At 52.6% G+C, this 7500-nt stretch overlaps 10 non-coding genes and 2 pseudogenes across 10 annotated transcripts; all 12 read right to left on the reverse strand.

Annotated features, from left to right (window-relative positions):
- Positions 1-142: 142 nt before the first annotated feature.
- Positions 143-261, reverse strand: LOC138216261 (5S ribosomal RNA). The gene has a single exon (XR_011179973.1). It is a non-coding gene; the product is annotated as a 5S ribosomal RNA (ribosomal RNA).
- Positions 262-798: 537 nt separating this feature from the next.
- LOC138245432 (5S ribosomal RNA) lies at positions 799-917 on the reverse strand. The gene has a single exon (XR_011194042.1). It is a non-coding gene; the product is annotated as a 5S ribosomal RNA (ribosomal RNA).
- Positions 918-1454: 537 nt separating this feature from the next.
- On the reverse strand, positions 1455-1573 carry LOC138244927 (5S ribosomal RNA). Its single transcript, XR_011193542.1, has one exon. It is a non-coding gene; the product is annotated as a 5S ribosomal RNA (ribosomal RNA).
- Positions 1574-2110: 537 nt separating this feature from the next.
- On the reverse strand, positions 2111-2229 carry LOC138217712 (5S ribosomal RNA). Its single transcript, XR_011181424.1, has one exon. It is a non-coding gene; the product is annotated as a 5S ribosomal RNA (ribosomal RNA).
- A 537-nt stretch (positions 2230-2766) lies between these two features.
- On the reverse strand, positions 2767-2885 carry LOC138218213 (5S ribosomal RNA; annotated as a pseudogene).
- A 535-nt stretch (positions 2886-3420) lies between these two features.
- On the reverse strand, positions 3421-3539 carry LOC138218011 (5S ribosomal RNA). The gene has a single exon (XR_011181462.1). It is a non-coding gene; the product is annotated as a 5S ribosomal RNA (ribosomal RNA).
- A 537-nt stretch (positions 3540-4076) lies between these two features.
- On the reverse strand, positions 4077-4195 carry LOC138245453 (5S ribosomal RNA). The gene has a single exon (XR_011194063.1). It is a non-coding gene; the product is annotated as a 5S ribosomal RNA (ribosomal RNA).
- A 533-nt stretch (positions 4196-4728) lies between these two features.
- LOC138217308 (5S ribosomal RNA) lies at positions 4729-4847 on the reverse strand. Its single transcript, XR_011181020.1, has one exon. It is a non-coding gene; the product is annotated as a 5S ribosomal RNA (ribosomal RNA).
- Positions 4848-5384: 537 nt separating this feature from the next.
- LOC138218751 (5S ribosomal RNA) lies at positions 5385-5503 on the reverse strand (annotated as a pseudogene).
- A 537-nt stretch (positions 5504-6040) lies between these two features.
- LOC138244518 (5S ribosomal RNA) lies at positions 6041-6159 on the reverse strand. Its single transcript, XR_011193133.1, has one exon. It is a non-coding gene; the product is annotated as a 5S ribosomal RNA (ribosomal RNA).
- Positions 6160-6696: 537 nt separating this feature from the next.
- Positions 6697-6815, reverse strand: LOC138216216 (5S ribosomal RNA). The gene has a single exon (XR_011179928.1). It is a non-coding gene; the product is annotated as a 5S ribosomal RNA (ribosomal RNA).
- Positions 6816-7352: 537 nt separating this feature from the next.
- Positions 7353-7471, reverse strand: LOC138244520 (5S ribosomal RNA). Its single transcript, XR_011193135.1, has one exon. It is a non-coding gene; the product is annotated as a 5S ribosomal RNA (ribosomal RNA).
- Positions 7472-7500: the final 29 nt, after the last annotated feature.

A 7500-nucleotide genomic window follows, 5' to 3' on the forward strand; every position in this document is an offset into this window, starting at 1 on the left:
TCAGAATAAAAAACGCTCACGCTAATACACAAGCACCCGTGTCTCGCCAAAGCTGACAAATAAACAGACGGACAAGCCGCACTGCACGTGTGAACAGGGGAATGAGCGAGCGAGCGGGGATAGGGCGCCTCCTGCGCTTAAAAGCTTACAGCACCTGGTATTCCCAGGCGGTCTCCCATCCAAGTACTAACCAGGCCCATCCCTGTTTAGCTTCCGAGACCAGACGAGATCAGGCGTGCTCAAGGGGGTGTGGCCGTAAGCGAGAGCAAGGCTCGCTGGCACCCTTCTTATTGAGAGGACAGCTCCGTCACCTCTTTTTCGACGCTGCTTTTTTTCCCTTGCGTTTTTCTCTTCTTCCCACGTTCTCTCTCTTCACTGCCTTCGTCCCCGCTCTATTTCACTTCAGCCTTTCACTCTTGCTTCCTTCCAATGAGGACGGAGCTGCGGGAGAAAGGGCGCTATAGAGGATCGCTGTGGAGAGCTGCTGCTGTGCTTTGACATCTGAGCTCTGTGGAAAACGATCTCAATACAATTCTGAAAAACGCGACTCTCCGAACGCCAGCCGAACAAGTCTCCACAGCCGAAGCGCTGTGTCTCTTTTCAGCTGGCGATAAACCTTTCCTCGATCCTTTGCGGACTTGTAAAACTGTTCCTGATCAGAATAAAAAACGCTCACGCTAATACACAAGCACCCGTGTCTCGCCAAAGCTGACAAATAAACAGACGGACAAGCCGCACTGCTCGTGTGAACAGGGGAATGAGCGAGCGAGCGGGGATAGGGCGCCTCCTTTGCTTAAAAGCTTACAGCACCTGGTATTCCCAGGCGGTCTCCCAGCCAAGTACTAACCAGGCCCATCCCTGTTTAGCTTCCGAGATCAGACGAGATCAGGCGTGCTCAAGGGGGTGTGGCCGTAAGCGAGAGCAAGGCTCGCTGGCACCCTTCTAATTGAGAGGACAGCTCCGTCACCTCTTTTACGACGCTGCTTTTTTTCTCTTGCGTTTTTCTCTTCTTCCCACGTTCTCTCTCTTCACTGCCTTCGTCCCCGCTCTATTTCACTTCAGCCTTTCACTCTTGCTTCCTTCCAATGAGGACGGAGCTGCGGGAGAAAGGGCGCTATAGAGGATCGCTGTGGAGAGCTGCTGCTGTGCTTTGACATCTGAGCTCTGTGGAAAACGATCTCAATACAATTCTGAAAAACGCGACTCTCCGAACGCCAGCCGAACAAGTCTCCACAGCCGAAGCGCTGTGTCTCTTTTCAGCTGGCGATAAACCTTTCCTCGATCCTTTGCGGACTTGTAAAACTGTTCCTGATCAGAATAAAAAACGCTCACGCTAATACACAAGCACCCGTGTCTCGCCAAAGCTGACAAATAAACAGACGGACAAGCCGCACTGCACGTGTGAACAGGGGAATGAGCGAGCGAGCGGGGATAGGGCGCCTCCTGCGCTTAAAAGCTTACAGCACCTGGTATTCCCAGGCGGTCTCCCATCCAAGTACTAACCAGGCCCATCCCTGTTTAGCTTCCGAGATCAAACGAGATCAGGCGTGCTCAAGGGGGTGTGGCCGTAAGCGCGAGCAAGGCTTGCTGGCACCCTTCTTATTGAGAGGACAGCTCCGTCACCTCTTTTACGACGCTGCTTTTTTTCCCTTGCGTTTTTCTCTTCTTCCCACGTTCTCTCTCTTCACTGCCTTCGTCCCCGCTCTATTTCACTTCAGCCTTTCACTCTTGCTTCCTTCCAATGAGGACGGAGCTGCGGGAGAAAGGGCGCTATAGAGGATCGCTGTGGAGAGCTGCTGCTGTGCTTTGACATCTGAGCTCTGTGGAAAACGATCTCAATACAATTCTGAAAAACGCGACTCTCCGAACGCCAGCCGAACAAGTCTCCACAGCCGAAGCGCTGTGTCTCTTTTCAGCTGGCGATAAACCTTTCCTCGATCCTTTGCGGACTTGTTAAACTGTTCCTGATCAGAATAAAAAACGCTCACGCTAATACACAAGCACCCGTGTCTCGCCAAAGCTGACAAATAAACAGACGGACAAGCCGCACTGCACGTGTGAACAGGGGAATGAGCGAGCGAGCGGGGATAGGGCGCCTCCTGCGCTTAAAAGCTTACAGCACCTGGTATTCCCAGGCGGTCTCCCATCCAAGTACTAACCAGGCCCATCCCTGTTTAGCTTCCGAGATCAAACGAGATCAGACATGCTCAAGGGGGTGTGGCCGTAAGCGCGAGCAAGGCTCGCTGGCACCCTTCTTATTGAGAGGACAGCTCCGTCACCTCTTTTACGACGCTGCTTTTTTTCCCTTGCGTTTTTCTCTTCTTCCCACGTTCTCTCTCTTCACTGCCTTCGTCCCCGCTCTATTTCACTTCAGCCTTTCACTCTTGCTTCCTTCCAATGAGGACGGAGCTGCGGGAGAAAGGGCGCTATAGAGGATCGCTGTGGAGAGCTGCTGCTGTGCTTTGACATCTGAGCTCTGTGGAAAACGATCTCAATACAATTCTGAAAAACGCGACTCTCCGAACGCCAGCCGAACAAGTCTCCACAGCCGAAGCGCTGTGTCTCTTTTCAGCTGGCGATAAACCTTTCCTTGATCCTTTGCGGACTTGTTAAACTGTTCCTGATCAGAATAAAAAACGCTCACGCTAATACACAAGCACCCGTGTCTCGCCAAAGCTGAAAAATAAACAGACGGACAAGCCGCACTGCACGTGTGAACAGGGGAATGAGCCAGCGAGCGGGGATAGGGCGCCTCCTGCGCTTAAAAGCTTACAGCACCTGGTATTCCCAGGCGGTCTCCCATCCAAGTACTAACCAAGCCCATCCCTGTTAAGCTTCCGAGATCAGACGAGATCAGGCGTGCTCAAGGGGGTGTGGCCATAAGCGAGAGCAAGGCTCGCTGGCACCCTTCTTATTGAGAGGACAGCTCCGTCACCTCTTTTACGACGCTGCTTTTTTTCCCTTGCGTTTTTCTCTTCTTCCCACGTTCTCTCTCTTCACTGCCTTCGTCCCCGCTCTATTTCACTTCAGCCTTTCACTCTTGCTTCCTTCCAATGAGGACGGAGCTGCGGGAGGAAGGGCGCTATAGAGGATCGCTGTGGAGAGCTGCTGCTGTGCTTTGACATCTGAGCTCTGTGGAAAACGATCTCAATACAATTCTGAAAAACGCGACTCTCCGAACGCCAGCCGAACAAGTCTCCACAGCCGAAGCGCTGTCTCTTTTCAGCTGGCGATAAACCTTTCCTCGATCCTTTGCAGACTTGTAAAACTGTTCCTGATCAGAATAAAAAACGCTCACGCTAATACACAAGCACCCGTGTCTCGCCAAAGCTGACAAATAAACAGACGGACAAGCCGCACTGCACGTGTGAACAGGGGAATGAGCGAGCGAGCGGGGATAGGGCGCCTCCTGCGCTTAAAAGCTTACAGCACCTGGTATTCCCAGGCGGTCTCCCACCCAAGTACTAACCAGGCCCATCCCTGTTTAGCTTCCGAGATCAGATGAGATCAGGCGTGCTCAAGGGGGTGTGGCCGTAAGCGAGAGCAAGGCTCGCTGGCACCCTTCTTATTGAGAGGACAGCTCCGTCACCTCTTTTACGACGCTGCTTTTTTTCCCTTGCGTTTTTCTCTTCTTCCCACGTTCTCTCTCTTCACTGCCTTCGTCCCCGCTCTATTTCACTTCAGCCTTTCACTCTTGCTTCCTTCCAATGAGGACGGAGCTGCGGGAGAAAGGGCGCTATAGAGGATCGCTGTGGAGAGCTGCTGCTGTGCTTTGACATCTGAGCTCTGTGGAAAACGATCTCAATACAATTCTGAAAAACGCGACTCTCCGAACGCCAGCCGAACAAGTCTCCACAGCCGAAGCGCTGTGTCTCTTTTCAGCTGGCGATAAACCTTTCCTCGATCCTTTGCGGACTTGTTAAACTGTTCCTGATCAGAATAAAAAACGCTCACGCTAATACACAAGCACCCGTGTCTCGCCAAAGCTGACAAATAAACAGACGGACAAGCCGCACTGCACGTGTGAACAGGGGAATGAGCGAGCGAGCGGGGATAGGGCGCCTCCTGCGCTTAAAAGCTTACAGCACCTGGTATTCCCAGGCGGTCTCCCATCCAAGTACTAACCAGGCCCATCCCTGTTTAGCTTCCAAGATCAGATGAGATCAGGCGTGGTCAAGGGGGTGTGGCCGTAAGCGAGAGCAAGGCTCGCTGGCACCCTTCTTATTGAGAGGACAGCTCCGTCACCTCTTTTACGACGCTGCTTTTTTTCCCTTGCGTTTTTCTCTTCTTCCCACGTTCTCTCTCTTCACTGCCTTCGTTCCCGCTCTATTTCACTTCAGCCTTTCACTCTTGCTTCCTTCCAATGAAGACGGAGCTGCGGGAGAAAGGGCGCTATAGAGGATCGCTGTGGAGAGCTGCTGCTGTGCTTTGACATCTGAGCTCTGTGGAAAACGATCTCAATACAATTCTGAAAAACGCGACTCTCCGAACGCCAGCCGAACAAGTCTCCACAGCCGAAGCGCTGTGTCTCTTTTCAGCTGGCGATTAACCTTTCCTCGATCCTTTGCGGTCTTGTAAAACTGTTCCTGATCAGAATAAAAAACGCTCACGCTAATACACAAGCACCCGTGTCTCGCCAAAGCTGACAAATAGACGGACAAGCCGCACTGCACGTGTGAACAGGGGAATGAGCGAGCGAGCGGGGATAGGGCGCCTCCTGCGCTTAAAAGCTTACAGCACCTGGTATTCCCAGGCGGTCTCCCATCCAAGTACTAACCAGGCCCATCCCTGTTTAGCTTCCGAAATCAGACGAGATCAGGCGTGCTCAAGGGGGTGTGGCCATAAGCGAGAGCAAGGCTCGCTGGCACCCTTCTTATTGAGAGGACAGCTCCGTCACCTCTTTTACGACGCTGCTTTTTTTCCCTTGCGTTTTTCTCTTCTTCCCACGTTCTCTCTCTTCACTGCCTTCGTCCCCGCTCTATTTCACTTCAGCCTTTCACTCTTGCTTCCTTCCAATGAGGACGGAGCTACGGGAGAAAGGGCGCTATAGAGGATCGCTGTGGAGAGCTGCTGCTGTGCTTTGACATCTGAGCTCTGTGGAAAACGATCTCAATACAATTCTGAAAAACGCGACTCTCCGATCGCCAGCCGAACAAGTCTCCACAGCCGAAGCGCTGTGTCTCTTTTCAGCTGGCGATAAACCTTTCCTCGATCCTATGCGGACTTGTAAAACTGTTCCTGATCAGAATAAAAAACGCTCACGCTAATACACAAGCACCCGTGTCTCGCCAGAGCTGACAAATAAACAGACGGACAAGCCGCACTGCACGTGTGAACAGGGGAATGAGCGAGCGAGCGGGGATAGGGCGCCTCCTGCGCTTAAAAGCTTGCAGCACCTGGTATTCCCAGGCGGTCTCCCATCCAAGTACTAACCAGGCCCATCCCTGTTTAGCTTCCAAGATCAGACAAGATCAGGCGTGCTCAAGGGAGTGTGGCCGTAAGCAAGAGCAAGGTTCGCTGGCACCCTTCTTATTGAGAGGACAGCTCCGTCACCTCTTTTTCGACGCTGCTTTTTTTCCCTTGCGTTTTTCTCTTCTTCCCACGTTCTCTCTCTTCACTGCCTTCGTCCCCGCTCTATTTCACTTCAGCCTTTCACTCTTGCTTCCTTCCAATGAGGACGGAGCTGCGGGAGAAAGGGCGCTATAGAGGATCGCTGTGGAGAGCTGCTGCTGTGCTTTGACATCTGAGCTCTGTGGAAAACGATCTCAATACAATTCTGAAAAACGCGACTCTCCGAACGCCAGCCGAACAAGTCTCCACAGCCGAAGCGCTGTGTCTCTTTTCAGCTGGCGATAAACCTTTCCTCGATCCTTTGCGGACTTGTAAAACTGTTCCTGATCAGAATAAAAAACGCTCACGCTAATACACAAGCACCCGTGTCTCGCCAAAGCTGAGAAATAAACAGACGGACAAGCCGCACTGCTCGTGTGAACAGGGGAGTGAGCGAGCGAGCGGGGATAGGGCGCCTCCTTTGCTTAAAAGCTTACAGCACCTGGTATTCCCAGGCGGTCTCCCATCCAAGTACTAACCAGGCCCATCCCTGTTTAGCTTCCGAGATCAGACGAGATCAGGCGTGCTCAAGGGGGTGTGGCCGTAAGCGAGAGCGAGGCTCGCTGGCACCCTTCTTATTGAGAGGACAGCTCCGTCACCTCTTTTACGACGCTGCTTTTTTTCTCTTGCGTTTTTCTCTTCTTCCCACGTTCTCTCTCTTCACTGCCTTCGTCCCCGCTCTATTTCACTTCAGCCTTTCACTCTTGCTTCCTTCCAATGAGGACGGAGCTGCGGGAGAAAGGGCGCTATAGAGGATCGCTGTGGAGAGCTGCTGCTGTGCTTTGACATCTGAGCTCTGTGGAAAACGATCTCAATACAATTCTGAAAAACGCGACTCTCCGAACGCCAGCCGAACAAGTCTCCACAGCCGAAGCGCTGTGTCTCTTTTCAGCTGGCGATAAACCTTTCCTCGATCCTTTGCGGACTTGTAAAACTGTTCCTGATCAGAATAAAAAACGCTCACGCTAATACACAAGCACCCGTGTCTCGCCAAAGCTGACAAATAAAGAGACGGACAAGCCGCACTGCACGTGTGAACAGGGGAATGAGCGAGCGAGCGGGGATAGGGCGCCTTCTGCGCTTAAAAGCTTACAGCACCTGGTATTCCCAGGCGGTCTCCCATCCAAGTACTAACCAGGCCCATCCCTGTTTAGTTTCCGAGATCAGACGAGATCAGGCGTGCTCAAGGTGGTGTGGCCGTAAGCGAGAGCAAGTCTCGCTGGCACCCTTCTTATTGAGAGGACAGCTCCGTCACCTCTTTTACGACGCTGCTATTTTTCCCTTGCGTTTTTCTCTTCTTCCCACGTTCTCTCTCTTCACTGCCTTCGTCCCCGCTCTATTTCACTTCAGCCTTTCACTCTTGCTTCCTTCCAAAGAGGACGGAGCTGCGGGAGAAAGGGCGCTATAGAGGATCGCTGTGGAGAGCTGCTGCTGTGCTTTGACATCTGAGCTCTGTGGAAAACGATCTCAATACAATTCTGAAAAACGCGACTCTCCGAACGCCAGCCGAACAAGTCTCCACAGCCGAAGCGCTGTGTCTCTTTTCAGCTGGCGATAAACCTTTCCTCGATCCTTTGCGGACTTGTAGAACTGTTCCTGATCAGAATAAAAAACGCTCACGCTAATACACAAGCACCCGTGTCTCGCCAAAGCTGACAAATAAAGAGACGGACAAGCCGCACTGCACGTGTGAACAGGGGAATGAGCGAGCGAGCGGGGATAGGGCGCCTCCTGCGCTTAAAAGCTTACAGCACCTGGTATTCCCAGGCGGTCTCCCATCCAAGTACTAACCAGGCCCATCCCTGTTTAGCTTCCGAGATCAGACGAGATCAGGCGTGCTCAAGGGGGTGTGGCCGTAAGCGAGCAAAAGGCTCGCTGGCACCCTTCTTA

Source organism: Lepisosteus oculatus, chromosome 14 (assembly GCF_040954835.1).
Source record: "Lepisosteus oculatus isolate fLepOcu1 chromosome 14, fLepOcu1.hap2, whole genome shotgun sequence".
NCBI lineage: Eukaryota > Metazoa > Chordata > Actinopteri > Semionotiformes > Lepisosteidae > Lepisosteus > Lepisosteus oculatus.